General features: G+C 44.5%; 1 pseudogene; it reads left to right on the top strand.

The window, feature by feature from the left end:
- LOC106595282 (rab-3A-interacting protein-like) overlaps positions 1-27938 on the top strand; it is an 80525-nt pseudogene that overhangs the window by 13615 nt on the left and 38972 nt on the right.

Here is a 27938-nt window from a genome sequence, read left to right as displayed (position 1 = left end):
GACCTGTAGTCCTGTCTTCAGGGCTGGTCTGACCTGTAGTCCTGTCTTCAGGGCTGGACTGACCTGTAGTCTGACCTGTAGTCCTGTCTTCAGGGCTGGTCTGACCTGTAGTCCTGTCTTCAGGGCTGGACTGACCTATAGACTGACCTGTAGTCCTGTCTTCAGGGCTGGACTGACCTGTAGTCCTGTCTTCAGGGCTGGACTGACCTGTAGTCTGACCTGTAGTCCTGTCTTCAGGGCTGGACTGACCTGTAGTCCTGTCTTCAGGGCTGGACTGACCTGTAGTCCTGTCAGTGGGTCGGTTGGTTTGTGCTGTCTAGGACCTGCTAGGATTGTCAAACGGCAGAATATCACACTGTCTGGTTGGCTTGTGCTGTCCCAGACCTGCTAGGATCGTCACATGACAGAACATCTCACAGTCTGGTTGGCTTGTGCTGTCCCAGACCTGCTAGGATCGTCACATGACAGAACATCTCACAGTCTGGTTGGCTTGTGCTGTCCCAGACCTGCTAGGATCGTCACATGACAGAACATCTCACAGTCTGGTTGGCTTGTGCTGTCCCAGACCTGCTAGGATCGTCACATGACAGAACATCTCACAGTCTGGTTGGCTTGTGCTGTCCCAGACCTGCTAGGATCGTCACATGACAGAACATCTCACAGTCTGGTTGGCTTGTGCTGTCCCAGACCTGCTAGGATTGTTGTTAAACAGTCACAGAAGAATGTGAGACCATTTCTGATTGTCTGAAACGGTCATAAACTGTTTCCGTCTGGCTGATAGCTAAATCCTTGGTGTTTCATTGATGACTGCATAGTTTGGTTTAGAGCAAGAAAGGAATTTCACTCTACTTGTGCACGTGACATTGAGAGTTGTATTGTTGGCTGCCATTAAGATGGCGCTAGTGTAAAAAACATGTTCGTTGGCAATTTCATAGTCATGACCGTCGATAAAGGGTTTGGCTTCTGAGGCCGCTTGGAAATTCATCTTAATCACTGAAGCTTTATTAAAAGATCAAGTTTGAGAGGAGCAGAACAGTGACATTCCCTGTGTATCTATGTGTTGTAGGCAAGTCTACATTATTTTAGCACTGCAGCTCCTGTTTAGGACGTGTGTAAAACCCCCTCCATGATGTAGACTACACGTGTCATTGCCCATCATGAAACGACAGATGAACATCTTGGTGAATACTGGTGAGCCTCGTATTTAGAAGTTATTTTCCTGTAACAACAAATAGACAAACTAGAGATGTAAACAGTTTTCAGTTTCATATGTTCCAAACCCTAGCCCTTCATCTTCTACCCTGAGCCTAGGCCTACCCTAACGAAGGCTGGTTCAACCCTAGCCCTTCGTCTGCTACCCTGACCCTAGGCCTACTATAACGAAGGCTGCTTCAACCCTAGCCCTACGTCTGCTACCCTGACCCTAGGCCTACCCTAACGAAGGCTGCTTCAACCCTAGCCCCTACGTCTGCTACCCTGACCCTAGGCCTACTATAACGAAGGCTGCTTCAACCCTAGCCCTACGTCTGCTACCCTGACCCTAGGCCTACCCTAACGAAGGCTGCTTCAACCCTAGCCCTACATCTGCTACCCTGACCCTAGGCCTACCCTAACGAAGGCTGGTTCAACAAAAAATGCTATAATTTCAATATTTCAAACATACGACTATTTTGCACCATTCGAAAGATAAGACTCTCGTTAATCTAACCACATTGTCCGATTTCAAAAAGGCTTTACAGTGAAAGCAAAACATTAGATTATGTTAGGAGAGTACATAGACACAAATAACCACACAGCCATTTTTCAAGCAAGCATATATGTCACAAAAACCCAAAACACAGCTAAATGCAGCACTAACCTTTGACGATCTTCATCAGATGACACTCCTAGGACATTATGTTACACAATACATGCATGTTTTGTTCAATCAAGTTCATATTTATATAAAAAAACAGCTTTTTACATTGGCGTGTGATGTTCAGAAATTGTATTCCCACCGAAAACGTCCTGTGAATTTACTAAATTACTCATGATAAACGTTCACAAAAAACAACAATTATTTTAAGAATTCTAGATACAGAGCTCCTTTATGCAATCGCTATGTCAGATTTTAAAATAGCTTTTCGGCAAAAGCACATTTTGCAATATTCTGAGTACATAGCTCAGCCATTACGGCTAGCTAATTTGACACCCGCCAAGTTCGGGGCTCACTAAACTCAGAATTGGTATTAGAAAAATTGGATTACCTTTGCTGTTCTTCGTCAGAATGCACTCCCAGGACTGCTACTTCCACAACAAATGTTGTTTTTGTTCCAAATAATCCATAGTTATGTGCAAATATCTCAGTTTTGTTTGTGCGTTCAGGTCACTATCCAAAGGGTAACGCGCGAGCGCATTTTGAGACAAAAAAAATCCAAATGTTCCATTAACGGACTTAGAAGCATGTCAAACGCTGTTTAAAATCCATTTTTATGCCATTTTTCTTGTAAAATAGTCATAATATTCCAACCGGACAATGCTGTATTAATTCAAAAAGGAAGAGAAAAAATGGTGAGGTCTCGTGAACGCGCATTTCCAATCTCTTAGTCACCAGGCAATCCATTGACAAACTGTGCTCCTGTACTCAGCCCAGAGACAGGAGACGCCTCAATCCGCTTTCTGAACGCTTTAGAGAGCCAATGGAAGCCTTAGAAAGTGCTACATAACCCCACGGGCACTGTAGTTTCGATAGAGAAGCAAAGGGAGAACTACAAATTCGCAGACAGGCCACTTCCTGCTTGGAATTTTCTCAGGTTTTTGTCTGCCATATGAGTTCTTTTATACTCACAGACACCATTCAAACAGTTTTAGAAACTTTAGTGTTTTCTATCCAAATCTACTAATAATATGCATATTCTCGTTTCTGGGAAAGAGTAGTAACCAGTTTAAATCGGGTACGTTTTTTTATCCGGCTGTGAAAATACTGCCCCCTAGCCCAGACAGGTTAACAGAATGTGACTGGCAGAACGGGTGTTGTTTGTGGAGGATGAGGGCTGCAGTAGATATCTCAGATAGGGCGGAGTGAGGCCTAATGTAACCTGTGTGAAATGGCTAGCTAGTTAGTGGGGTGTAGCCTACCATGTCTGTGTAACCGCTGTGAAATGGCTGGCTAGTTAGTGGGGTGTTGCCTACCATGTCGGTGTAACCGATGTGAAATGGCTAGCTAGTTAGTGGGGTGCGCGTTAATAGCTTTTCAATCGGTGACGTCACTCGCTCTGAGACCTTGAAGTAATTGTTCCCCTTGCTCTGCAAGGGCTGCGGCTTTTGTGGAGTGATGGGTAACAATGCTTTGTGGGAGGCAGTTGTTGATGTGTGCAGAGGGTCCCTGGTTCGAGCCCAGGTAGGGACGAGGAGAGGGATGGAAGTTATACTGTTACACTAAGAGGAGTTTATAAATGAGCATCAACCAGTTGGTCTTGCGACGGGTATACAGAGATGACCATTTTAAAGAGCATAGAGTGCAGTGATGTGTCCTATAAGGAGCATTGGTGGCAAATCTGATGGCTGAATGGTAAAGAACATCTAGCTGCTCGAGAGCACCGTTACCTGCTGATCTATAAATTACATCTCCGTAGTCTAGCATGGGTAGGGTGGTCATCTGAATCAGGGTTAGTTTGGGAGCTGGGATGAAAGAGGAGCGATTACGATAGAGGAAACCAAGCCTAGATTTAACTTTAGCCTGTAGCTTTGATATGTGCTGAGAGAAGGGCAGTGTACCGTCCAGCCATACTCCCAAGTACTTGTATGAGGTGACTACTTCAAGCTCTAAACCCTCAGAGGCAGTAATCACACCTGTGGGGAGAGGGACATTCTTCTTACCAAACCAAATGACCTTTGTTTTGGAGGTGTTCAAAACGAGGTTATGGGTAGAGAAAGCTTGTTGAACACTAAGAAAGCTTTGTTGTAGAGCGTTTAATACAAAATTCGGGGAGTGGCCAGCTGAGTATAAGACTGTATCATCTGCAAATAAATGGATAAGAGAGCGTCCTACTGCCTGAGCTATGTTGTTGGTGCAAATTGAGAAGAGCGTGGGGCTAAGGATTGAGCCTTGGGGTACTCCCATGTGACAGGCACTGGCTGAGACAGCAGATGTTCTGACTTTATACACTGCACTCTTTGAGAGAGGTAATTAGCAAACCAGGCCAAAGACCCTTCAGAGATACCAATACTCCTTAGCCGCCACACAAGAATGGAATGTTAAACGAAGGCTGGTTCAACCCGAACCCTACGTTTGCTACCCTGACCCTAGGCCTACTATAACGAAGGCTGGTTAAAAATAGAGCCCTAAAACGTAACTCTCTGTCCTCTCTCTGTCCTCTCTCTGTCCTCTCTCTGTCCGCTCGCTCGCTGTCATCTCTCTGTCCTCTCTCTGTCCGCTCTCTGTCCGCTCGCTCGCTGTCCTCTCTCTGTCCTCTTGCTCTCTGTCCTCTTGCTCTCTGTCCTCTTGCTCTCTGTCCTCTTGCTCTCTGTCCTCTTGCTCTCTGTCCTCTTGCTCTCTGTCCTCTTGCTCTCTGTCCTCTTGCTCTCCCTCTCTGTCCTCTCCCATTTTCACATGACAGGTGGCTGTGGCTCTGCTTGACACAGTGGGGGAGGAGAAATCTGTCAGGCTATACTTTGGGTTGGTTCCCCTTCACTTATAAAATCTGCGATACAGAGAACGAGGACAGAATCCTTCTGGTAGATGGATAGGCTTTCCCTAAAAACCTTCTGGTAGATGGATTGGCTTTCCCTAAAAACCTTCTGGTAGATGGATAGGCTTTCCCTAAAAACCTTCTGGTAGATGGATAGGCTTTCCCTAAAAACCTTCTGGTAGATGGATTGGCTTTCCCTAAAAACCTTCTGGTAGATGGATAGGCTTTCCCTAAAAACCTTCTGGTAGATGGATAGGCTTTCCCTAAAAACCTTCTGGTAGATGGATAGGCTTTCCCTAAAAACCTTCTGGTAGATGGATAGGCTTTCCCTAAAAACCTTCTGGTAGATGGATAGGCTTTCCCTAAAAACCTTCTGGTAGATGGATAGGCTTTCCCTAAAAACCTTCTGGTAGATGGATAGGCTTTCCCTAAAAACCTTCTGGTAGATGGATAGGCTTTCCCTAAAAACCTTCTGGTAGATGGATAGGCTTTCCCTAAAAACCTTCTGGTAGATGGATAGGCTTTCCCTAAAAACCTTCTGGTAGATGGATTGGCTTTCCCTAAAAACCTTCTGGTAGATGGATAGGCTTTCCCTAAAAACCTTCTGGTAGATGGATAGGCTTTCCCTAAAAACCTTCTGGTAGATGGATAGGCTTTCCCTAAAAACCTTCTGGTAGATGGATTGGCTTTCCCTAAAAACCTTCTTAATGATTTGTTAACTACTAAGTGCTGTGCATACCTGGCAGAATGATATCATGATTATTTGCATCAATCCAGTGGGTATTTGTTTAGCAAACTCTACCATCACATGTTGTGTTGCTACCATGTTGTTATGTTGTATTGCTGCCATTTTGTTGTGTTGCTACCATGTTGTGTTGCTACCATTTGTTCTGCTACCATGTTGTGTTGCTACCATGTTGTTTTTTACGTTGTGTTTCTAGCATCGTTGTGTTTCTAGCACGTTGTGTTTCTAGCACGATTGTTCTGCTACCATGTTGTTGTTCTGCTCTACCATGTTGTTGTTCTGCTACCATGTTGTTGTTCTGCTACCATGTTGTTTGTGTTGAAGCTACCATGTTGTTTCTGCTACCATGTTGTTGTTCTTCTACCATGTTGTTGTTCTGCTACTTTATTGCTGCTACCATGTTTTTCTTCTCCATTTTGTTCTCTACTTTGCTGTGCTGCTACCATGATTTGTTAACTGCTATCATGTGCTGTGCATCTATCATGATTATTTGCATCAATCCAGTGGGTATTTGTTTAGCAAACTCTACCATCACATGTTGTGTTGCTACCATGTTGTTATGTTGTATTGCTGCCATTTTGTTGTGTTGCTACCATGTTGTGTTGCTACCATTTGTTCTGCTACCATGTTGTGTTGCTACCATGTTGTTTTTACGTTGTGTTTCTAGCACGTTGTGTTTCTAGCACGTTGTGTTTCTAGCACGTTGTTCTGCTACCATGTTGTTGTTCTGCTACCATGTTGTTGTTCTGCTACCATGTTGTTGTTCTGCTACCATGTTGTTGTGTTGCTACCATGTTGTTGTTCTGCTACCATGTTGTTGTTCTTCTACCATGTTGTTGTTCTTCTACCATGTTGTTGTTCTGCTACCATGTTGTTGTGTTGCTACCATGTTTTTGTGCTTCTACCATGTTGTTCTTCTACCATGTTGTTCTGCTACCATGTTGTTGTGCTTCTACCATGTTGTTGTGCTTCTACCATGTTGTTGTGCTGCTAGCATGTTGTTGTGCTGCTAGCATGTTGTTGTGCTGCTACCATGTTGTTGTTCTGCTACCATGTTGTTGTTCTGCTACCATGTTGTTGTTATGCTACCATGTTGTTGTGTTTCTACCACGTTGTGTTGCTACCACGTCGTGTTATGTGTTGCTGCCTTGCTATGTTGTTTTCTTAGGTCTCTCTTTATGTAGTGTTGTGTTGTCTCTCTTGTCGTGATATGTGTTTTGTGCTATATTTATATTGTATATTTTATATTTATATATATTTATCCCCGGCTGCTGTCCCCGCAGGAGGCCTTTTGGTAGGCCGTCATTGTAAATAAGAATTTGTTCTTAACTGACTTGCCCCGTTAAATAAATAAATAAATAAATAAATAAATAAATAAATAAAAATGTGGCCTTGAAAAACAGTGGTAAACAACAGCCTCTTGCTAGGTGCACACTGGAATTAAAGGGGAACTACTCCTGATGTGGTTTAAGCATTGTTGTGGACTTAGAACATCCATAATATATTATTATATATTTATTATTATTATATATATTTTTTTATTAAAAAGGTGTGATTTAGAGAGAGAAGCTGATAAAACCAGAGCCAGCGACACTGCTCTGAATTGATGTTGATTACCCTCCACTAACCTGCTGTCTGCGTGGGTTCAGCCTGCTGCTGGCTACTGTCAGCCAGGGACCTGGCAGTGGCCCTATTTCAGATGATCTCTCTCTCTCTCTCTCTATATATATATATATATATATATATATATATATATATATATATATATATATATCTCTCTCTCTCTCTCTCTCTCTCTCTCTCTCTCTCTCTCTCTCTCTCTCACACTCACACTCTCTCTCTCTCTCTCTCTCTCACCTCTCTCCTCTCTCTCTCTCTCTCTCTCATTTATATATATATATTCTTCTGTGGAAACACTGTAACCTCAGGCCTTTGGTTACGCTGTGATTCAGATGTATAGTTTTTTCTCTACTGTCAGTGTTAGTCACACAGCATACTAATGTTTGACCGGTCTGTTGCTACAGGACTGTGTGTTAGACTAGACAGTCTTAATGGATAACGCAGTAGTGAACACTGGTTCTCTCCATGTTGATGTGGTGATGGTAGGTAGTAACTGGGGCTGGTTATAATACAGTAGTTAACACTGGTTGATGTGATGATGGTAGAGGTAGTAACTGGGGCTGGTTATAATACAGTAGTGAACACTGGTTCATGTTGATGTGGTGATGGTAGAGGTAGTAACTGGGGCTGGTTATAATACAGTAGTGAACACTGGTTCATGTTGATGTGGTGATGGTAGAGGTAGTAACTGGGGCTGGTTATAATACAGTAGTGAACACTGGTCCATGTTGATGTGGTGTTGGTAGAGGTAGTAACTGGGGCTGGTTATAATACAGTAGTGAACACTGGTTCATGTTGATGTGGTGATGGTAGGTAGTAACTGGGGCTGGTTATAGACAGGACTATGATCCAGTTGAACCCCTCTCTGTAAGACAGGACTGTGGTCCAGTTGAACCCCTCTCTGTAGACAGGACTGTGATCCAGTTGAGCCCCTCTCTGTAAGACAGGACTGTGGTCCAGTTGAACCCCTCTCTGTAGACAGGACTGTGATCCAGTTGAGCCCCTCTCTGTAAGACAGGACTGTTATCCAGTTGAGCCCCTCTCTGTAGACAGGACTGTGATCCAGTTGAGCCCCTCTCTGTAAGACAGGACTGTGGTCCAGTTGAACCCCTCTCTGTAGACAGGACTGTGATCCAGTTGAACCCCTCTCTGTAGACAGGACTGTGATCCAGTTGAACCCCTCTCTGTAAGACAGGACTGTGATCCAGTTGAACCCCTCTCTGTAAGACAGGACTGTGGTCCAGTTGAACCCCTCTCTGTAAGACAGGACTGTGGTCCAGTTGAACCCCTCTCTGTAAGACAGGACTGTGGTCCAGTTGAACCCCTCTCTGTAAGACAGGACTGTGGTCCAGTTGAACCCCCTGTCTGTAAGACAGGACTGTGGTCCAGTTGAACCCCTGTCTGTAAGACAGGACTGTGGTCCAGTTGAACGCCTCTCTGTAAGACAGGACTGTGATCCAGTTGAACCCCTCTCTGTAAGACAGGACTGTGATCCAGTTGAACCCCTCTCTGTAAGACAGGACTGTGATCCAGTTGAACCCCCTCTCTATAGACAGGACTGTGGTCCAGTTGAACCCCTCTCTATAGACAGGACTAATAGTTGATGAGTAACTACTGTCTGAATGCTGCTAGTGTTGTCCTGTTGTATCTGTAAACCCTGTTGAGAACTCAACACACCCTGTTAGAAACACACAGACGCAGAGAGAGACAGACAGACACTACTGTAGCTCGTCTCAGAGCGCTCCTTACTCTCCTCTGTTTACAGCACCATGTTCACTGGGTAGGAAATTACAATGACAACCTGTCTCTGTTTCCATAGCAGCCGTACCGACAGACAGGTGGTGCAGCCTATGAGCTGCTCCCATTACCGGGCTCTCTGTCTTTCCAGCCAATAGATTTATTGTATTTCCACCCTTCAGTGGACTGGCCTGGTTGTAAAACACCTCATAACAGAGTTAGCTTAACCTTTGGAATGTTAGCATGGGTGTGTCTGTCGTGGTGTATGACCAGTGGAGTTTGAGATGCGTGTGTGTGTGAGGTGTGTGTGTGTGAGGTGTGTCTGTTGTCATGGACAACTGATTGGGTAATTGTTTGAGTGGAATGGCATGCTTTGAGCACTACTGAAAAGTGCTATTTCCATGTAGAAAATGAATGGCATATGCTGTGTTTGCTATAGGCCTGTTGACCTTTTTGTTGGTGACACGTTGATATCTTGATGATATGCAGCTGTGAAGTCTAAAGTGGTCAGGTTTGATGGTACGTTTGTCCCATGGACATGTATTCATCAGTACAAATTAGATGGAGACATTAAGCCCCTGTCGTGGTGTTAAATGAAGAAGGTTTTTGACGGAATGGGGCACAATGCCACAGTGGAGTTTAGCAGGGAGGACCTCCCTCCCCTCTATTTCACCGGCTGTTTAGGATCCGCACTATGCAGCTGTTGCCAGAGCGCATTTTAAACTGGCTGTTTAGGATCTGCTCTATGCAGCTGTTGCCAGAGCGCATTTTAAACTGGCTGTTTAGGATCTGCACTATGCAGCTGTTGCCAGAGCGCATTTTAAACTGGCTGTTTAGGATCCGCACTATGCAGCTGTTGCCAGAGCACATTTTAAACTGGCTGTTTAGGATCCGCACTATGCAGCTGTTGCCAGAGCGCATTTTAAACTGGCTGTTTAGGATCCGCACTATGCAGCTGTTGCCAGAGCGCATTTTAAACTTGCTGTTTAGGATCCGCACTATGCAGCTGTTGCCAGAGCGCATTTTAAACTGGCTGTTTAGGATCCGCACTATGCAGCTGTTGCCAGAGCGCATTTTAAACTGGCTGTTTAGGATCCTCACTATGCAGCTGTTGCCAGAGCGCATTTTAAACCGGCTGGTTAGGATCCGCACTATGCAGCTGTTGCCAGAGCGCATTTTAAACTGGCTGTTTAGGATCATCACTATGCAGCTGTTGCCAGAGCGCATTTTAAACTGGCTGTTTAGGATCCTCACTATGCAGCTGTTGCCAGAGCGCATTTTAAACTGGCTGTTTAGGATCCGCACTATGCAGCTGTTGTCAGAGCGCATTTTAAACTGGCTGTTTAGGATCCGCACTATGCAGCTGTTGTCAGAGCACATTTTAAACTGGCTGTTTAGGATCGGCACTATGCAGCTGTTGCCAGAGAGCATTTTAAACTGGCTGTCCACTGGTTTCAAAAACAATGATTAATAGGCAGCTTAAACTTCTTGAATTCAGCCATTATTGTGTTGAAATCCACATTTATATTTGTGAACAGCCGTCCACAACAACCATAATCCGTAAAGCACAAATAGCTAAATGAGAGAGCAGCAGTGTGATTCACATCAATGCTCTATGTAGATATCAATAATAAGTGATATCTGTATCGCTGTAAACTACACCACTGCTGTCATCCTTACCTCCAAGCCTTTATTCAAGTTAGATCATCTTTGGATGCAGACAGCAGTCACACCATTGGCCTACAAAAGCCTATTCCTGCTCTTTTCCCACCATCCATCAAATGTGTTTGGTGTTTAAAATATTTTTTAATTTAACCTTTGTGTAACCTTTATTTAACTAGGCAAGTCAGTTTTCTGATATAGAAATGTGAAGTGCACGTTTGGACTCACAGGTGTTTGTCTTCCTTGTGTGACATCAATGTGGTATTAATTATAATCATTAACGTCTCACCTTTTAAAATACTTCATGTACAGCATTTCCCTCTCAGACAACAAAACATTTGCAGAACTTGTTGTGGCGTGCGGAGCTCTAGTTCAGAACGTCTGTCAGTCAAAAGCCACTAGTCTGATCTCATGTATTTTGCATGTTACTGTACAGCTAGTATTTTCCAATTTAGGCGCTAATTACTGTCCAAATCTGCCATTTTCAACCTGTATACGGGTACGAGTGTAAAGGGTTACACCTAACTAACCCTGGCAACATATTCCAAGCTGTTCCCCCAAGCTGTTCCCCCCAAGCTGTTCCCCCCCAAGCTGTTCCCCCCCAAGCTGTTCCCCCCCAAGCTGTTTCCCCCAAGCTGTTTCCCCCAAGCTGTTTCCCCCAAGCTGTTTCCCCCAAGCTGTTTCCCCCAAGCTGTTTCCCCCCAAGCTGTTCCCCGCCCCCCAAGCTGTTTCTAATATTTCAGCTCACCAACAGTAACTCTCATCTCTTCCTGTCTTCTCTTGCAGCAGTAAGCCAGTGTTGGAGGTCTATCCTGACTGAAGAGGAGAACCACTACACACACAATCACATCATCAGCTTTTAAATACACACACATTCATCATAATGGTAGGTTCATACCTGTTGGTTTCTATTCAGCTGAATGAATGAATGAATGAATGAAATAGCTTATGGAATGAAACAGTTTGGTGGAATCAGGCTAGTTAAACCTTCAGTGTGAATGTCAACACTAACTTCACAGGTACACATTACATTTCCTCTCAGAGAGACTGGCCTGTTACTGTCTGTAACCATTCCCCTGAATGACCTATTTCCTGTCAGAGAGACTGGCCTGTTACTGTCTGTAACCATTCCCCTGAATGACCTATTTCCTGTCAGAGAGACTGGCCTGTTACTGTCTGTAACCATTCCCCTGAATGACCTATTTCCTGTCAGAGAGACTGGCCTGTTACTGTCTGTAACCATTCCCCTGAATGACCTATTTCCTGTCAGAGAGACTGGCCTGTTACTGTCTGTAACCATTCCCCAGAATGACCTATTTCCTGTCAGAGAGACTGGCCTGTTACTGTCTGTAACCATTCCCCTGAATGACCTATTTCCTGTCAGAGAGACTGGCCTGTTACTGTCTGTAACCATTCCCCAGAATGACCTATTTCCTGTCAGAGAGACTGGCCTGTTACTGTCTGTAACCATTCCCCTGAATGACCTAGTTAATTTCAGCCCTGACTGACTGGAGCAGTGGCCTGGCGGTCTGCTGTCTCTGCTGGGGCTGAAGAGGGAGACAGACAGACCAATGTTTAATCAGCTACTCCACAGACCACACCTGGGAAACACACTGATACTGTTGCTGCTGTGGGTGGTCTGATTGAAATAGCAGAATTAGATCTGTGTGAATGTAGTCTAGAATGGATGTCTCTGTTTGATTTTAATCGTGTTCTTTTCTCCTCTCTCTCCCCTCTCCTCTCCTCAGGGAGGTGTATGATGACTGTAGCTGCAGGGCTATGGCCAGCGAACCCTTGGAAGGCTTCCATGAGGTCAACTTGGCGTCACCCACCACCCCTGACCTCCACGGATTGACCTCCGACCCCAGACCCCAATGTCACAGCGCTCCTTCCAGCGCCCTGTACCGTACACCCTCCCTCAGCTCCAGCCCCTGCCCCCCCAACGCCCTGCGAGCCGACCAGCTGCCCACCCAGCCCATCTACTCTGCCCCTCGGCTACTGGGCAGCACAGAACCCCACAATGGAAGGTCAGGAAGAAACCCTCCTGGAGAAACAGACTTATGTTACCTGGCCCATGACGACCACAATGTAAAGATATATTACCTGGCCCATGACGACCACAATGTAAAGAGATATAGTACCTGGCCCATGACGACCACAATGTAAAGAGATATAGTACCTGGCCCATGACGACCACAATGTAAAGATATATTACCTGGCCCATGACGACCACAATGTAAAGATATATTACCTGGCCCATGACGACCACAATGTAAAGAGATATTACCTGGCCCATGACGACCACAATGTAAAGAGATATATTACCTGGCCCATGACGACCACAATGTAAAGAGATATATTACCTGGCCCATGACGACCACAATGTAAAGAGATATAGTACCTGGCCCATGACGACCACAATGTAAAGAGATATATTACCTGGCCCATGACAACCACAATGTAAAGAGATATTACCTGGCCCATGACAACCACAATGTAAAGAGATATTACCTGGCCCATGACAAATACAATGTAAAGAGATATAGTACCTGGCCCATGACGACCACAATGTAAAGAGATATAGTACCTGGCCCATGACGACCACAATGTAAAGAGATATTACCTGGTCCATGACAAACACAATGTAAAGAGATATAGTACCTGGCCCATGACGACCACAATGTAAAGAGATATAGTACCTGGCCCATGACGACCACAATGTAAAGAGATATAGTACCTGGCCCATGACGACCACAATGTAAAGAGATATTACCTGGTCCATGACAAACACAATGTAAAGAGATATAGTACCTGGCCCATGACGACCACAATGTAAAGAGATATTACCTGGCCCATGACGAACACAATGTAAAGAGATATTACCTGGCCCATGACAAATACAATGTAAAGAGATATAGTACCTGGTCCATGACAAACACAATGTAAAGAGATATAGTACCTGGCCCATGACGACCACAATGTAAAGAGATATTACCTGGCCCATGACGACCACAATGTAAAGAGATATTACCTGGCCCATGACAAACACAATGTAAAGAGATATAGTACCTGGCCCATGACAAACACAATGTAAAGAGATATTACCTGGCCCATGACAAATACAATGTAAAGAGATATAGTACCTGGCCCATGACCACCACAATGTAAAGAGATATTACCTGGCCCATGACAAACACAATGTAAAGAGATATTACCTGGCCCATGACAAACACAATGTAAAGAGATATTACCTGGCCTATGACAAATACAATGTAAAGAGATATAGTACCTGGCCCATGACGACCACAATGTAAAGAGATATAGTACCTGGCCCATGACAAACACAATGTAAGAGATATCACCTGGCCCATGACGACCACAATGTAAAGAGATATCACCTGGCCCATGACGACCACAATGTAAAGAGATATAGTACCTGGCCCATGACAAACACAATGTAAGAGATATCACCTGGCCCATGACGACCACAATGTAAAGAGATATTACCTGGCCCATGACGACCACAATGTAAGAGATATCACCTGGCCCATGACGACCACAATGTAAAGAGATATAGTACCTGGCCCATGACGACCACAATGTAAAGAGATATATTACCTGGTCCATGACAAACACAATGTAAAGAGATATAGTACCTGGCCCATGACGACCACAATGTAAAGAGATAGTACCTGGCCCATGACGACCACAATGTAAAGAGATACCACCTGGCCCATGACGACCACAATGTAAAGAGATATAGTACCTGGCCCATGACGACCACAATGTAAAGAGATATAGTACCTGGCCCATGACGACCACAATGTAAAGAGATATTACCTGGTCCATGACGAACACAATGTAAAGAGATATTACCTGGCCCATGACAAACACAATGTAAAGAGATATTACCTGGCCCATGACAAACACAATGTAAAGAGATATTACCTGGCCCATGACGACCACAATGTAAAGAGATATTACCTGGCCCATGACGACCACAATGTAAAGAGATATTACCTGGCCCATGACGACCACAATGTAAAGAGATATAGTACCTGGCCCATGACGACCACAATGTAAAGAGATATAGTACCTGGTCCATGACGACCACAATGTAAAGAGATATAGTACCTGGCCCATGACGACCACAATGTAAAGAGATATATTACCTGGCCCATGACGACCACAATGTAAAGAGATATAGTACCTGGCCCATGACGACCACAATGTAAAGAGATACTAAGAGAAAAATCTTGAAGATGGAACACAAATCCTAGCAGGTGAAACTGGTTTAAATGATGCCAAGATTTCTACTAGGATCTCTTTACGCAGTGCAGTTGGTAATAACCAGGCAATGTATTCAATAAAAGTCAAGGGTTCCACTAAGCAGTGTTCATTGACACTTAAAATGTACTATTGATGACTAGCCCACTGGGATGCTAATTCATACATTAAAACATGCTTACTCAGCTTAAAATGTCCAAACAGGTAATGATAGCTGGATCATTATCACCACCAAGCTAACAGTCAATAGTGCTGATCAGTGATGACTGACTGATCCCTGTAGTAATCAGCCAACCCTCCTATACGCTTACATTAGTTTACCCATGATTCCTTGCAGTGTTCCGGGGTTGGAACCCCCCGTCCGGTCAGAGGCAGAGGCAGCAGAGGGGGTGTTCCTGTCTGGAGAGGAAGGGGAGGAGTCTCTGGGTCTGACCAATGACAGCCTGTCCCGCCTCCGCAGCCCCTCAGTCATGGAGATCAGAGAGAAAGCCAATGAGAGACTGAAGGAGGAACTAGCCAAGGCACAGAGGGTGAGAGACCACACACACACACACACTGTGCCCATGTCATGTGTATGTCCCCTCTGGTTGTGTGTCTCTACTAGTTGAACAGTCTCACATCAGTTGATAACGGAGTGAAATCCATGCAGAATGAATGTGTGGTTCTCCTCTTCTCATCAAAGCAGCCATGTTGAATTCAGGGGCAGGGGACCAACATGTTATCTCCTCCTGTGTTCTCTGAAATTACACCACAAGCCTCTTGCCAATGTTTATTTTTAACCCAACGCTCCTGAATGCTGCTTTCTCCAGCCAACTCTGATGAGTGACAACTATCACTGCCTCATAACCAGAGTTTGAATGGGCGTGTTGGGCCTGAGCAGGCAAGGTGATTGGTTGACCAGTGATTCTACAGGAACAGTGCTTTGTTCAGTTTGATGATCTATTACATTTTACCATGTTATTATCGGCCTCTACATTCAGCCTCTTCATTCAGCCTCTACATTCAGCCTCGTCGTTCAGCCTCGTCGTTCAGCCTCTTCGTTCAGCCTCTTCGTTCAGCCTCTTCGTTCAGCCTCTTCATTCAGCCTCTTCATTCAGCCTCTTCATTCAGCCTCGTCATTTAAATCAAATTCTATTGGTCACATACACATGGTTAGCAGATGTTATTTAGAGTGTAGCTAAATGTTTATGCTTCTAGATCCAGCAGTATCTAACAGGTAATATCTAACAATCCCACAACAAAACCTAAAACACACAATCTAGTAAAGGAACAGGATGATAATATATCAGTATAAAATATATGGATGAGCAGTGACAGTGGCTAAGATGCAATAGAGAGTATAGAATAGATAGTGAAGGATACAGTATATACATATGAGATGAGTAATGTGAGATATGTAAACATTATTAAAGTGACTAGTGTTCCATTAATTAAAGTGGCCAATGATATCAAGTCTGTAGGTATACAGCAGCCTCTCTGTGCTAGTGATGGCTGTTTAACAATCTGATGGCCTTGAGATATATGTTTTTCACTCTCTCGGTCCCAGCTTTGATGCACCTGTACTGACCTCGCCTTCTGGATGGAAGCGGGGTGAACAAGCAGTGGCTCAGGTGGTTGTTGTCCTTGATTATCTTTTTGGCCTTCCTGTGACATCGGTTGATGTAGGTGTCCTGGAGGGCAGGTAGTTTGCCCCCGGTGATGCGTTGTGCGCACTGCACCACACTCTGGAGAGCTCTGCGGTTGTAGGTGGTGCAGTTTCCATACCAGGCGGTGATACAGACCAACAGGATGCTCTCAATTGTGCATCTGTAAAAGTTATTGAGGGGCTTAGGTGACAATCCAAATTTCTTCAGCCTCCTGAGGTTGAAGAGGCGCTGCTGCGCCTTCTTCACCACGCTGTCTGTGTGGGTGGACCATTTCAGTTTGTCCGTGATGTGTACGCCGAGGAACTTAACTTTCCACCTTCTCCACTACTGTCCCATCGATGTGGATAGGGGGCTGCTCCCTCTGCTGTTTCCTGAAGTCCACGATCATCTCCTTTGTTTTGTTGACATTGAGTGTGAGGTAATTTTTCTGACACCACACTCCGAGGGCCCTCACCTCGTCCCTGTAGGCCGTCTCGTCGTTGTTGGTAATCAAGCCTACCACTGTAGTGTTGTCTGCAAACTTGATGATTGAGTTGGAGTACAGGAGAGGGCTGAGAACGCACCCTTGTGGGGCTCCGGTGTTGAGAATCAGTGGAGTGGAGATGTTGTTTCCTACCCTCACCACCTGGGGGCGGCCCGTCAGGAAGTCCAGGACCCAGTTGCACAGGGCGGGGTCGAGACCCAGGGCCTCCAGCTTGATGATGAGTTTGGAGGGTACTATGGTGTTGAATGCTGAGCTGTAATCAATGAACAGCATTCTTACATAGGTATTCCTCTTGTCCAGATGGGATAGGGCAGTGTGCAGTGTGATGGCGATTGCATCATCTGTGGACCTTTTGGGGCGGTAAGCAAATTGGAGTGGGTCTAGGGTGACAGGTAGGGTGGAGGTAATATGATCCTTGACTAGTCTCTCAAAGCACTTCATGATGACGGAAGTGAGTGCTACGGGGCGATAGTCATTTAGTTCAGTTACCTTAGTTTTCTTGGGAACAGGAACAATGGTGGCCATCTTGAAACATGTGGGGACAGCAGACTGGGATAGGGTGTGGTTGAATATTTCCGTAAACACACCAGCCAGCTGGTCTGCGCATGCTCTGAGGACGCGGCTAGGGATGGCGTCTGGGCCGGCAGCCTTCCGAGGGTTAACACGTTTAAATGTCTTACTCACGTCGGCCATGGAGAAGGAGAGCCCACAGTCTTTGGTAGCGGGCCGTGGCGGTGGCAATGTATTGTCCTCAAAACGTGCAAAGAAGTTGTTTAATTTGTTTGGAGCAAGACGTCCGCGACAGTTTATTTTATTTTTGTAATCTGTGATTGACTGTAGACTCTGCCACATACGTCTCGTGTCTAAGCTGCTGAATTACGACTCCACTTTGTCTCTATACTGACGCTTTGCTTGTTTGATTGTCTTACGGAGGGAACAACTACACTGTTTGTTTTCGGCCGTTTCCAGTCGTCTTGCCATGATTAAATGCGGTGGTACGTGCTTTCAGTTATGTTTTTTTTTTATATTTAATATTTAGCATTTTCCAATTAACATTCAAAACAAAAGTGAAACGATATTAGACAACAATAGGACAAAGTGACAGTTACAGACGAGCGTAACATAAAAATACAAATAATTATATATACAAACATACAATAAATAAGTCATGATAAAGAGTAAAATAATAATTGGATCACCTGCCGTAAGCTACATACGACACATTTCGTGTAAAACATTATATAAGGATTATATAGAGATTCAGTCAATGTGATGTGAGGGGAGATTTTCCATATAGTCAATAAAAGGTTGCCAAATTCTGTAAAATGTCTCTAACTTATTCCTCAAGCAGTAAGTGATTTTCTCCAGTGGGATACAACTATTAACCTCCGATAGCCACATTGCAACTGGCAGGGAGGAATCCGATGTCCATTTCAAGGCAATACATTTCTTGGCAATCGCTAGCAATATTTTTGTTAGCTTTATAGTATGGCTTGCCTAAGATTGGTGTGAGTAAAGTTACCCAGTAGACAGACCTCCGGGTCTAAAGGGAATGCAACCCCGTGAATTGAGGATATGGTATCTCATACCCCCTGCCAGAAACCGTGTAGTTTTGAACACTGCCAAGTGGAATGGAGGAATGTTCCTTCATCTGAGCCACATCTAAAACACAGGGAGGAGATATCAGGGTTGAACTTGTGCAGTCTAGATGGGGTGATATAGAGCTGAAGGAAATTAAACCGGATCAGTCTGTATCTGGAGGTCAATGTGGATGTAACACCATCCCTGCATAGGTTACTCCATAGACCTTCATCAAGATCAATACCCAGATATTTTTCCCATCTAAGTCGGGGTTTATGTAGCTCAGGCAGTGTTAGTCCTGACATAAGAGCATCGTAAACAAGTGAAATGGTCTTGAATAGTGGTTGGTCTGCGTGGCAGAGTTGTTCTTAGCTGGGTTCTATTGTCCCTTGAGAGTCACCCTCATAAAGTCTCGTAGTTGTAGGTAGCTAAAGAAGTCCCTGTTAGACAAGTGGTATTTCTGTTTCAGCTGATCAAAAGACATAAGAATTCCCTCCTCATAACAGTGTTCCAGAAGAGTGATCCCCTTATCAGACCATGATCTAAAGTTACTATTCTGGAAAAACATAGGGATCAATCTATTGTTCCATAGAGGGGTTTTAGGGGAAAGAAATCCCTCTCGTCTGAACAGCTCATGCAGTTTGCACCATGGCAGGACAGAATGTATGATTAAAGGGTTGTCTGTGATGGTTTTTATCGATTTTCTATCCCATTTGTAAAACAATTCTGCACCAGTGTCATCATTTACCTCAAACTTTTCAATGTTCAACCATGAGGCAGAGGGACCATTGTCAAACCTCTGAGCCAGAAACCTAGACTGTGCAGCCCAGTAGTACATTCTAAAATTGGGGCGGTTTAAGCCCCTTGACCGTAATCAAGGGTCAAGTTTATGCAGGCCAACCCTTGGGGTTTTGCTGTGCCAGATAAACCGTCTGGTCAGCTTGTCGAGAGAGGAAAAGAACGATGCGGGAACAGGGATAGGGAGAGATTGAAACAAATATAGATATCTGGGCAGGACATTCATTTTAATTACATTGATCATACCCAGTAGAGTGAGAGGCAAGTCCATCCATTTACACAGGTTACCCTCCACCTTTTGCAACAAACTGGCCAGATTGAGTTTATAGAGGTTGTTCAGGTTACCATCCACCATTATGCCCAAATATGTGAAGCCCATAGGCGACCATCTAAAAGGAAACCTTTGCTTGATGGTATGGTGGTCAAAGACAGACAACGGTAAGATTTGGCTTTTATCAAAATTGACCTTATATCCAGAGAAAGAACTATAACACTGTAGTAGGATCTGCAAGTAAGAGAGGGAGTGTTCTGGGTTCGTTAGAAATAAGATAAGGTCGTCCGCAAAGAGTGATAACTTACGGGTCTGGGGGCCCACCTCAAAGCCATGTATGTCAGGGCATGTTCTAATAGCCTCAGCCAACGGTTCGATGGCGATGGCAAAGAGTTTGGGGCTAATTGGGCAACCTTGTCTGTTCCCCCTATAGAGAGGGAAAGAGGAGGAAGTAATCCCATTGGTAGCAATCCTAGCTTTAGGAGATTTGTAGAGTGATTTTATCAAATTTACAAACACGGTACCTAAACCAAACTTTTCCAAGACGCGAAAGAGGTATGGCCATTCAACCATATGAAAGGCCTTTTTAGCGTCGAGGGAGACTGCGACACTAGGTATTTTGGTTTTGTTAGCAAGGTGAATTATATCAAAGAACCTTCTGAGATTATTGGAGGACAATCTATTAATTATGAAGCCAGTCTGATCTGGGTTGACCAGCAGGGGAAGACATGACTCCAGTCTCTTAGATTGCATCTTGGTGACCAGTTTAAAATCTGTGTTAAGGAGAGAGATTGGTCTATAGGAGGTGCACTTTAGCGGGGTTTTCCCTTTCTTGTGGATTACAGTAATCACTGCTTGAGAGAGAGACTCTGGAAAGCAGTTGTCTTCCCTGGCTTTTTTAAGTACCTCCATAAGGTAGGGGACCAACAGCTCCCTAAATTCTTTATAGACCTCTGGAGGGAAGCCATCCTCCCCAGGAGATTTATTAGAAGGTAAGAATTTAATGGCCTCCAACAATTCAGGAACTGAGAAGTGTTTACTCAGGCGCTCTCTGTCTTCCTCTGACAGGCATGGGAGGTTGAGAGAGGAGAGAAAGGAGTCGATCTCTGATAGATCATCGCTTGATTGGGAAGTGTAGAGGTCTTCATAGTATTTCTTAAGTATTATTAAGTTCAGTAGGGTAGAAAGATATCTCATTAGTAAGGGTTTCTATAGCATTAACTGTCCTCTTACTTTCCTCTGCCTTCAGTTGCCATGCCAATACTTTGTGAGCTTTCTCTCCAAGCTCGTAATAACGCTGTTTTGATTTAGTGATGGCCCTCTCAGCTTGATATGTGTTCAGAATATTATATTTCAGTTTTTTATTTACCAAAAGCCTGTATAGATCTTTAGTCGGGCCTCTTTGGTAGGTTTTCTCCAGCTCAGAAATTTCAGATTCAAGGACATTCAGTTCCGCACCGTGTTTTCTCTTCAACCCTTTAGTATAGGAAATGATCTGTGCCCTCAGATAGGCTTTCAATGCGTCCCAAAGAATGAAACTGTCAGGAGCGGAGGGTTTGTTTGTCAAAGTAAAAATATTGATCTGCGCTTTGATAAATGCACAAAATTCAGGTTGCTTTAGGAGTGTAGAATTTAGTCTCCATCTATATGCCCCATTTATCTTGGTAGGAATGGAGATTGATAATACCAGAGGAGAATGGTCACTAATCTAACACTCTATGAAACAGTTGGGTCGATAGTAAAAAGTTATCTATGCGTGTGTGTATGTGTTGTGTGGGTGTGAATAAAAAGAGTAGTCCCTATCCTGTGGGTGCAACTGTCTCCAGATGTCTAGTAAATTGAGATCTTTCATGAATGACATGGTGAGCTTGCCGGCTTTGGTAAGAAGTGAGGTTTATCAGAGGACTTATCAAGAACTGTATCTAAACAAAATTAAAATCTCCTCCAGCCAGTAGCCATCCTGGTGGTGCTTGAGCGACCTGAAGGAAGACATTCTGAATTAACATATGGTCATCGAAGTTAGGAGCATAAATATTCAATAAGGTCCAAGACTCTGAAAACATATGCCCCTGCACCAAAACAACCTGCCCGGGGGATCAGATATGGTGTTGTTGACGCAGAAGGAGATGTCTACTTATCAAAATTGCAGTTCCTCTTCCTTTGGAGTTAAAAGAGGATGCAAAACTTGTCCTACCCATTCCCTCTTCAATTTCTATTGTTCACTGGCTGTAAGATGTGTTTCTTGTAAAAACACAATGTCAGCCTTTAATTTCTTAAGGTATGTATAGACTCTTTTCCTTTTAATCGGGCTGTTAAGACCTTTTACTTTGAATGTGACATATTTTAGTGGATTAAGCATAGGTTGGGTTTCAAATATGTAACCGAATGGAAATCTCTCATATGTAAATAGTCAGGAAATGTTTCAACTTTAGTTTGAACCCTGAAGTGACCTATGTGTCTCTTTAGGAAGGAAACAACAATAAACATATAAAAAAATCCCACCCACCCCGATTGTCAGACTAAAACAACAATCCCAACAATCAAACATGAATCCACTTGTAGAGATGCGTTGCTGCTGGCTTTCCATCTTACTCTTACTAGCTAAACCTTGGCGTAAACTAAACCCTGCGAGCTCTCTGAGTTGATAACAAACGTTGTGAATAGACATTTAGGGCTGAATATTTACTGCCCACGGTAAGGGCTGCTTGAGTCTCTTTTCAGGAGAGGAGAAACATAAATGGGGGGGAAAGCAGTGGGCCTAAGCCCACTTATTTGCTTCGCCCAGTGGATATTGACTAAACCAAAATATACTCTCCTATAAATGTAATAGAACTCACCCTGGGAAAAAAACGGTTAGTTGAAAATGTACAAATCAATTATAGCGACCGGATAGCGGGGTAAACAGATCCAAATTCCAAGAAGAAATCAGCAGTTCAGTCCGGATAAGCGAAAACAAACAAACTGCATCTTATCCCCCAGAGAGACCGTCCTGGTTCAGACGCGGTTCAGTTCTTTGAGAAAAGTGAACTCTTTTCCTGGTGTGTTGAAGATATGGCTTCGGCCTTTGTACTGAACTTTCGTCCGCGCAGGGTGGATGAGGTAGCCGGTGATGTTCTTCTCCTTCAGTGATTTGGCGGCAGGTCTGAACTGCTTGCGACGTCTGGCGAGATCCGCGCTCATATCCGGGAAAAGGCTGACCCTCTTGCCTTTGTTAAGTAGGGACCGGACATTAGCGAGTAATGTACTCGGAAGCGGTGGGTGGTGTGCTCGCGCATCCGAAGTCTCACAAGAAGACCGCTCCGGCACCCTCTCCTCCGATGGCGTTGTTTTGGGTCGGCCTCTGGAATCAGTTCAAATGCCCTGGGAGGTGTAGACAAAGGATCCACTTTGGGAAAGTTGTATTCCTGGTTGTGCTGGCAAGTTGACGTCTCTCTGATATCCAATAGCTGTTCCCGACTGTATGTAATAACACTTAAGCTTTTCTGGGCTAACAATATAAGAAATAATACTTTATAAAAAATTCAAATACTACGCAGTTTCCTAAGGACTAGAAGCAACGCTGCCATCTCCATCGGCGCCATCTTGCTATTCAGCCTCTTCATTCAGCCTCTTCATTCAGCCTCTTCATTCAGCTTCTATCAGAGCAGCATATTAGAACAACAAACAGGAGTTCGTCACGTGTCAATTATCCACTAGTGCTTCAAACGTTGTTGTTGTTTTTACCTCTGTTTCTTCTGAACATTCTAACTCTCACCCTCTACACTGGTGTGCCAGACAGAGTCAAGGTGTCATCTCACTACCTGATTTAGAGATCTCTGGAATGAAATGGTGTGAGAGAGAGACGCAGCTGCCAGTTGCACCCACATTCTGTCTGTCTCAGTCCTACTGCTCAGAGCAGGGATGTGTGAGAGAGATGGGGAGAGAGAAAGAAATATGCAAGACGGAAGGAGAGCGAGAGAACGAAAGACAGAAAATCATGAGTGAAAGAGAGAGGGGTGTGAGAGACAGACTTGTGGTCCTGAATCACCAGCTAGCTACTGTATTAGAAGAAAGGTGGTGCTGAATCACCAGCTAGCTACTGTACTAGAAGAAAGGTGGTACTAAATCACCAGCTAGCTACTGTACTAGAAGAAAGGTGGTACTGAATCACCAGCTAGCTACTGTACTAGAAGAAAGGTGGTACTGAATCACCAGCTAGCTACTGTACTAGAAGAAAGGTGGTACTGAATCACCAGCTAGCTACTGTACTAGAAGAAAGGTGGTACTGAATCACCAGCTAGCTACTGTACTAGAAGAAAGGTGGTACTGAATCACCAGCTTGCTACTGTACTAGAAGAAAGGTGGTACTGAATCACCAGCTTGCTACTGTACTAGAAGAAAGGTGGTACTGAATCACCAGCTAGCTACTGTACTAGAGGAAAGGTGGTACTGAATCACCAGCTAGCTACTGTACTAGAGGAAAGGTGGTACTGAATCACCAGCTAGCTACTGTACTAGAGGAAAGGTGGTACTGAATCACCAGCTAGCTACTGTACTAGAGGAAAGGTGGTACTGAATCACCAGCTAGCTACTGTACTAGAAGAAAGGTGGTACTGAATCACCAGCTAGCTACTGTACTAGAGGAAAGGTGGTACTGAATCACCAGCTAGCTACTGTACTAGAGGAAAGGTGGTGCTGAATCACCAGCTAGCTACTGTACTAGAAGAAAGGTGGTGCTGAATCACCAGCTAGCTACTGTACTAGAAGAAAGGTGGTGCTGAATCACCAGCTAGCTACTGTACTAGAAGAAAGGTGGTACTGAATCACCAGCTAGCTACTGTACTAGAAGAAAGGTGGTACTGAATCACCAGCTAGCTACTGTACTAGAAGAAAGGTGGTGCTGAATCACCAGCTAGCTACTGTACTAGAAGAAAGGTGGTACTGAATCACCAGCTAGCTACTGTACTAGAAGAAAGGTGGTGCTGAATCACTAGCTAGCTACTGTACTAGAAGAAAGGTGGTACTGAATCACCAGCTAGCTACTGTACTAGAAGAAAGGTGGTGCTGAATCACCAGCTAGCTACTGTACTAGAAGAAAGGTGGTGCTGAATCACCAGCTAGCTACTGTACTAGAAGAAAGGTGGTACTGAATCACCAGCTAGCTACTGTACTAGAAGAAAGGTGGTGCTGAATCACTAGCTAGCTACTGTACTAGAAGAAAGGTGGTACTGAATCACCAGCTAGCTACTGTACTAGAAGAAAGGTGGTGCTGAATCACCAGCTAGCTACTGTACTAGAAGAAAGGTGGTACTGAATCACCAGCTAGCTACTGTACTAGAAGAAAGGTGGTACTGAATCACCAGCTAGCTACTGTACTAGAAGAAAGGTGGTACTGAATCACCAGCTAGCTACTGTACTAGAAGAAAGGTGGTACTGAATCACCAGCTAGCTACTGTACTAGAAGAAAGGTGGTGCTGAATCACCAGCTAGCTACTGTACTAGAAGAAAGGTGGTACTGAATCACCAGCTAGCTACTGTACTAGAAGAAAGGTGGTACTGAATCACCAGCTAGCTACTGTACTAGAGGAAAGCCCAGTATCCCCTGGAGGCTCCTTCAGTTCCATTAGCATCAGGCAAGTCATGGATTATAACTACAGCCATTAGACTGGACCTTTTAGTCATTTTAGTAGACGCTCTTATCCAGAGCGACTTACAGTAGTGAATGCATACATTTCATACATTTTTTTTTTTTTTCTGTGCTGGCCCCCCGTGGGAATCGAACCCACAACCCTGGCGTTGCAAACACCATGCTCTACCAACTGAGCTACTGGGAAGGCTGGACCTCATTCACTGTCACAGATGCTCCAAATCAGACCACTCCAATGAGGTGCAGGGTCCCCTGTGATATGGGTCTAGAAGTGCAGCTTGGGATGGATACCATCTTGCCAGTTGCCACTCCTTGGCATGCCGAACATAGAGCACAAACAGATGTGTGCCAGGCTACTAGCAGGGTGGTCCGGGGAGGTTAGATTGAACCAATCAGTCATTCTCATGTGTTCTTATTGACCACTGCTGACCTTATGGTGACCCCTCATGGATTTGGAATCACAATTCTGTACGATCGCTCTGCCATGTCCCCTCAGAGAAAGCTGTGTGTCTTCCTCCCTGTATTACCCGGTCTGGCTGCTCCTCGCTGCACCACGACTGACTGGTGTCCTGTTGCCAGTGTCTCTTCCAGTAAGGAGAGGGAAACGTTGTGCAAACACCCAGTTCCTCCTTCCTAATCAGTTTAAGGCTATGGGTCTGTACAGCCTTAACAAGGATTAGCCTTGTGACCAGCCTACCCCAGTAAACAGGTAAATCACTGATTCCCCCAGACAGTCTAAGCAGCTCAGACAAGTGGTCCACTCCAGAACCAACACATTGATCTGGCTGGGTAGGGTCAGCCCTGTACCGTTCTTCCTCTCCTTCCATCTCATCCCACCCCTACCTTCTTCCCCCTTTCCTGCCATTCCCTCCCCATTCTCCCTCCACTTCCTGCGTTGATCACTACTACTATCTACCTCCCTCCACTTCCTGCGTTGATCACTACTGCTATCTACCTCCCTCCACTTCCTGCGTTGATCACTACTGCTATCTACCTCCCTCCACTTCCTGCATTGATCACTACTGCTATCTACCTCCCTCCACTTCCTGCGTTGATCACTACTACTATCTACCTCCCTCCACTTCCTGCGTTGATCACTACTACTATCTACCTCCCTCCACTTCCTGCGTTGATCACTACTGCTATCTACCTCCCTCCACTTCCTGCGTTGATCACTGCTCTCAACCTTCTGCCTCTGTCGGCATGGCGATGACCTTGTGTTCGATGAGAGAGGGAACCCTGTCCGGACAAGAGAGAGCGAGAGAGGGTGTGCGTGCGTGCGCCTGTCCTGTTGTTTACCACGGTGGAGAATACCACTAGTCTCTGTCCTGTTCTTAACCATGGTGGAGAATACCACTAGTATCTGTCCTGTTGTTTACCACTAGTGTCTGTCCTGTTGTTTACCACTAGTATCTGTCCTGTTGTTTACCACTAGTATCTGTCCTGTTGTTTACCACTAGTATCTGTCCTGTTGTTTACCACTAGTATCTGTCCTGTTGTTTACCACTAGTATCTGTCCTGTTGTTTACCACTAGTATCTGTCCTGTTGTTTACCATGGTGTAGAATACCACTAGTATCTGTCCTGTTGTTTACCACTAGTGTCTGTCCTGTTGTTTACCACTAGTGTCTGTCCTGTTGTTTACCACGGTGTAGAATACCACTAGTATCTGTCCTGTTGTTTACCACTAGTGTCTGTCCTGTTGTTTACCACTAGTGTCTGTCCTGTTGTTTACCACGGTGTAGAATACCACTAGTGTCTGTCCTGTTGTTTACCATCTGTCCTGTAGTTTACCACTAGTATCTGTCCTGTTGTTTACCATGGTTTCCTAGTGTCTGTCCTGTTGTTTACCACTAGTGTCTGTCCTGTTGTTTACCACGGTGTAGAATACCACTAGTATCTGTCCTGTTGTTTACCACTAGTGTCTGTCCTGTTGTTTACCACTAGTGTCTGTCCTGTTGTTTACCACGGTGTAGAATACCACTAGTGTCTGTCCTGTTGTTTACCATGGTGTAGAATACCACTAGTATCTGTCCTGTTGTTTACCACTAGTGTCTGTCCTGTTGTTTACCATGGTGTATACCACTAGTATCTGTCCTGTTGTTTACCACTATGGTGTAGAATACCACTAGTATCTGTCCTGTTGTTTACCACGGTGTAGAATACCACTAGTATCTGTCCTGTTGTTTACCACTAGTGTCTGTCCTGTTGTTTACCACACTAGTGTCTGTCCTGTTGTTTACCACGGTGTAGAATACCACTAGTGTCTGTCCTGTTGTTTACCACTAGTTTGTCCTGTTGTTTACCACTAGTATCTGTCCTGTTGTTTACCATGTTACCACTAGTATCTGTCCTGTTGTTTACCACTAGTATCTGTCCTGTTGTTTACCATGGTGTAGAATACCACTAGTATCTGTCCTGTTGTTTACCACTAGTATCTGTCCTGTTGTTTACCACTAGTATCTGTCCTGTTGTTTACCATGGTGTAGAATACCACTAGTATCTGTCCTGTTGTTTACCACTAGTATCTGTCCTGTTGTTTACCACTAGTATCTGTCCTGTTGTTTACCACTAGTATCTGTCCTGTTGTTTACCACGGTGTAGAATACCACTAGTATCTGTCCTGTTGTTTACCATGGTGTAGAATACCACTAGTATCTGTCCTGTTGTTTACCACTAGTATCTGTCCTGTTGTTTACCATGGTGTAGAATACCACTAGTATCTGTCCTGTTGTTTACCACTAGTATCTGTCCTGTTGTTTACCACTAGTATCTGTCCTGTTGTTTACCATCTAGTATCTGTCCTGTTGTT

Source organism: Salmo salar, chromosome ssa17, assembly GCF_905237065.1.
Source record: "Salmo salar chromosome ssa17, Ssal_v3.1, whole genome shotgun sequence".
In the NCBI taxonomy this organism is placed as follows: Eukaryota; Metazoa; Chordata; class Actinopteri; order Salmoniformes; family Salmonidae; genus Salmo; species Salmo salar.
This window is presented reverse-complemented; position numbering and strand designations above follow the sequence as displayed.